Here is a 5,829-nt window from a genome sequence, read left to right on the forward strand (position 1 = left end):
GATGTTCATTTACCTTCTTGTATATCGCAGGGGACAGATGCAAGTTTTCCTGACATCAGCTGGTGATTTAAGGGAGGCAACTCTGTGAATTGTGATTATGGCATAGATTTGAATTATTTTCTATTTTAAACTCACAAAAAATATTGATTCTGTAACGATGAACATTACTAGGTCGTGATGTCAACTCCAAAATATACAGGGAAGCTAATTAAGGGGTTGTGCTGGTGTACGTACGGGAGTGGGGGGGGCGTTGGGCGGAATTCTAGTCCTATCTGGGATTTGAACCAACACTGCAAGAGTGAGGCACCTAATCGTTATCAAGACTACCAGTTGTCGGACTTCATTTTTGTAGAAGGCCCAGTGGTCTGACCGGGTTAGGTTGCTGACTTTGTGTGCTGGCGATTAGGTTCAGTGACGGTTCGGAAAAAGTTCTAGAATCTGTAATTTACTAAGATAGGGTTCTCCCAAATTTAACATTTGTTACATTTGACCACTTTCTGAATGGCATCGTGTGTTCATTACTCCGATGGTCGATCACAGTCTCCCCTTACACTGGCCAAGGGATAGGGCGGGGCTGTTCTCACTGCTTCACGGATTTCACCACCCTAAGATGGTGAAAGATGGAAAAGGATCAAATCTGAAAAGCCATATGCAAACACACGTGTTTACCACAAAGGGTGTGCATGTGGTAGGTCAGTCTTCAAGTCTGCCGAGCCAGGCTCAACTAGCACTGCGAATATGGCGAAATATTCATATAGCCTTTTGAAGAAAAAAAAACAAATCTAAAGGTTTTATCTGGGTTTTTTTACCAACCAACCACGCCTAGACACTTTGAAATATATACACAATTGTGAACTATAATGTATTGAGGCAACACAAAGTTTATAAGAATAGTGTTGCTCCAGTTTCCACTGCGACATTGCCAAAGAACATTCCTGTACAACAAATAGATCCTGTTCCCAAGATATCATTAGACCCCGCAGTAGACTGGTACCAGTCTCTACTTCTCATATGCATTTCAAACATAGCATTAAATAATCCGAGGCACATTTCTGTCTCCCTGCTGGTGTGTTCCGAATGCATGAAAACATTTGTTTTGTTTCAAATTTTAGAGTATTTTTTTCATTTTGTTCGTTTGGTTGTATAAGACACATTGTTTACATGATAGTAAATAACATAGAGACTGTTCAAGTCTATCCGTGTACACTACCCTTACAAAATGATCAAACATACTTAACTCATGTTCTACATCAGCGTTCCATATTTGCTATTTTTCCGATAGTTAAAAAAATAAATGGGCTGTTTTAACCTAGATCTACTGCTACCATGCCAAGTATTATAACAAACGTACGGACACATGTATATTCCTACCTTTTTCAGACCTATATAATCTACAAGTGTTACACATACCACCACCACGGCTAAATGGGAAACCAAGACTTTGCTCCGCCTTTAGAAACATGCCAGCAACATCTTGTAAGCGGACACCAAGAATGAACACATGTACGCATGTGGGGAAGCGAACCCGGACATCCCGCATAACGAGGGAACACTTAAACCACGAGGCTATCCCACCATTCTTAACATGACTATTTAGGCAAAAAGTAATGCTTTTCATTGAACACAATATGTGCAGCGGCTGTTTGAGTGAGTGAGTATGGTTTTACGCCGCTTTTAGCAATATTCCGGCAATATCAAGGCGCCCAGAAATGGGCTTCACACATTGTACCCATGTCGGGAATCGAACCCGGCGTGACGAGCGAACGCTTTAACCACTAGGCTACCCCACCGCCCCGGCTGTTATGGTAGCAGGTACATGTTGTTTCCAAACCGGGTGCCCCAGTCGCTGCAGCTCTCTGTGCTGATCTTGGGTTGCGCTGCTTTGTCGTTCCCGGATGTGATGATTGAGTTTTCAACCTAAATTTTAACCTTGGTCTTTCAGCATGGTATCCGTACTTGGTCAGGACGTTGGTTTCACCAAAGGTAAACGTATCACGTCTACCCCAACAAGATTAGCTGTATACTGAAATACTGTTTTAACCAAATACACTCACTCACGCACTGTCTCTACACCCCAGGGTGATCAAAGTGAAATGAACCATGGCTACTCGGGGCTCGATGAGTCTTCCGCACCCCAAGAAGCTTAGTGGTTATAGATCCTGTGGGATTCGGGGTTAGAGCTGGTCACCAGCAGGTCGTAAGGGGGGACTCAATAGATCATGCAGGTCAACCGCGAAGAACCGGGGTAGAATAGGTTTTCAGCAACCAATGCTTGCCGTAAAAGGCGACTGTGCTTGTCGTAAAAGGCGACTAACGGGATCTTTTGGTCAGACTCGCTGACTTGGTTGATGCATATCATCGCATCCCGTTACGTAGATCGATGCTCATGATGTCAATCTGGGGATTGTCTAGTCCAGACTCGATTATTTACAGAACGCCGTCATATAGCTGGAATATTGCTGAGTGAGGCGTTAAACAACAAACAAACAAACACACCTTAGATCAGGGGGCCAGGCACGGTGACTTGTGTGTAATCACTGGATTGTCTGGTCCAGACGCAATTATTTACATGCTGCCGTCATATATTGGAATATTGCTGAGTGCGGTGTTTGGTTTGGCTGACACAGTTTTGATCACAGACCGCCGTGATTTAGTTGGAACATTGCAGCCTAAAGGACCATTCTCTTACCAAGATCTCAAGGTGGGGCGGTAAATACAGGCATACCACATCGACAATCCATTCTTCACGAAACAGTAACCATAGCATTAGAAGCAGTCATAAAATATGTAAAATGTCCGTTCTAATCACCTCTCAACACCCGTGAACGAGTTGATCAATCAGCGCCTAAATTGTGATTACCTCCCTTTGACAACGTTTTAATATCTGTTTATTACAAGTGATGACAAATTTTTAACTTTATGAAAACAGTGATCTACAATTTATAAACATATTGATTCGATGGTTGATGAGTAGGTAAGCTGTTATATACCACACGTTAGATGGACAGGAGTAGGAGAGGCGATGAGCCGGTGGTCTGATTCAGTGGCTGTGGGCCCTCATAACCCGATGGACCTGTGAAGATGCGGGGTAGAATAGGTCTTCAGCAACCCATTCTTGCCGTAAAAGGTGACTATGCTTGTCGTAAGAGGCGATTGACGGGATCGGGTGGTCAGGCTCGCTGACTTGGTTCATACATGTCATCGATCCCAATTGCGTAGATCGATGCTCATAATGTTAATCACTGGATTGTCTAGTCCAGACTCGATTATTTACAGACCGCACATTAGGCCCCGCCTGAGGACTATACTAAAGGAACCTTGATATTCAAAACTATCAAATCTGGTGGGTATATGCTCCGTGTATGCCTGTTATAGGCTGTGATATAACTGGAATATTGTTCAAAGCGGCGTTAAACCCCACTCACTCACTCACTCACCACTCACCACTCACTCACTCACTCACTCACTCACTCACTCAGTGAGAAACTGAGTACGGCATCCCTTGTATAACAATCCAAACCAAAACAATTATACTTTCCAAATTCAAAACATCTGACAGTTTTATTGAAATGTTTACGGTCACAAATGATCGTGATATGCAAGGGCCGACCTCGTTACGAACATCAGGATCTCATACATCTGTTGGTGGGATGAAGGGGTCCCCTATCGCGAGCACACTTGATGACAATTACGACAATATTTCAAACTGAAGTAATGCATCAACAAGACCAAAATGGTCGAATAATTAGCTAACAAACATTGTCACGAATATGACCATATGTTTTTAATATATATCCCTGGGCTATCGTGTACGAATACAACATAGCGGTCGCACAGTAAAGGCCACTAATGTTTGTTTGTTTGTTGCTTAACGCCGCAGTCAGCAATATTCCAGCTACATGACGGCGGTCTGTAAATAATCGAGTCTGGACCAGACAATCCAGTGATTTATCATGAGCATCGATCCACGCAATCGGAATCGATGACATGCATCAACCAAGTCAGCGAGCCTGACCACCCGATGCCGTTAGTCGCCTCTTGCGACAAGCATAGTCGCCTTTTACGTCAAGCATGGGTTGCTGAAGACCTATTCTACCCCGGATCTTCACGAAAGGACACTAATGATAAGTCTGATAGAAGCCTAAATTCTAAAATGAGAAAAAATTAGGAATGACCGAATTCGTAGCCAAGGTAAAAAACATTCTCCCACGACCACAAGTACGACCACCGCGAACAAGACAATATAAATCACAAACGGGACAATATATATCACGAACGGAACATGTATACCACGAACAGGACAATATATATCATGAACGGAACATATATCACGAACAGGATTCTAAATGTCACGAACGGGATTCTTAATATCCCGAACAGGATTCTAAATACTAGTATCACGAACGGGATTCTAAATATCACGAACAGGATTCTAAATATCACGAACGTGATTCTTAATATTACGAACAGGATTCTAAATATCACGAAATGGACAGTATATATCACGAACGGAATAATATATATCACGAACAGGACAGGAATGTGAGTGAGTATGGATTTACGCCGCTTTTAGCAATATTCCAGCAATATCACGGCAGGGGACACCATAAATTGGGGTGTACAAATTGTACCTATGTGGGGAATCGAACCCGGGCCTTCGGCGTGAGGAGTGAACACTTTTACCACAAGGCTACCCCACCGCCCCAAATAAAACGAAAGGGGACAGTACATACTACGAACAGGATTCTAAATATCTCGAACAGGATTCTAAATATCTCGAACAGTTAAGTTTAAACCACTGTATACTATATTATACTTATTTTCCCAACACAAAAGTTAGTGGTCAATGTTATTTTTTTCAAACACCAGGAAAGTACCAGTGTCCCTTACCTTTTTAACTGAGTATATCCTTCAAACATATCAGGAGTAGGGGTGGGATGTTGTTGAAATAGTTGCAAGTGAAAGTTCTTCAGACAGTGAGTAATCAGAGAGGGGTCTATGATTCAACTGATCTTATTTACCTAAGAGAGTATACCCGGGTAGAAAAGCACAGGACCTTATACACCCAGTCGAGCAATGTTCAGAAGGGAAAGAGAAGCGAACACAAGATGCACACACCAGTTGGTAGACATCATTTATCATATGAATCACGAATTTATCATTGTGAGGCAGTTAACATTGATTGATAGGTGCTCACTTTTGACAAAAAAGAAATCCGACAAGCAAATCATTAATTTATTTGCCTTAACCATCACCGGCGAGAAAGCGAAACCGTTGACACACCGTCTTTGTCCGCGGTGGGGGAAATATAACCCAGGCAGATTTAATTGCGTCATATATCTAAGGCGAAATAGTTCAAGTTTCACATTCCTCGGGCAGGAAGGTGTACTGCATAAAAAACAAAATTATACATTTGTGGTGAGCATGTTTGCCTTATAAGGAAGATGACACGCATGAGTGGCTTTGGGCTGTGATGTGTCGGGCCTCAGAAGAGTGCGTTTTGGGACCACGACACTGGAGATGTCAGGTTTAGCGCAAATTGTTGAAAACACCATGCGTAGTTCGTACGCAGGGCATCGTTTGCCTTCGGTTTCTGAAGAGGCCTACGGAAAAGGCGGAAATACTCGAAGTTGGGAGGTGTAAAGTGAATAAACTCCTTTAGCTCTGAAGAGTGTGATTATGACTTAACGTCAACGTATTACTGACAGTTCTTTTCTTACAACAGAGATATTCCTGTGTTCCGGAACAATACAAATCAGGAACACGTCGACATGATGAATGTAGCCAGTTTTAGAATGGATACCCTAAACCTAGTACATACAGTTTAAC

The sequence above is a fragment of the Haliotis rufescens genome, unplaced genomic scaffold, assembly GCF_023055435.1.
Source record: "Haliotis rufescens isolate VD_foot unplaced genomic scaffold, xgHalRufe1.0.p SCAF_1, whole genome shotgun sequence".
NCBI lineage: Eukaryota > Metazoa > Mollusca > Gastropoda > Lepetellida > Haliotidae > Haliotis > Haliotis rufescens.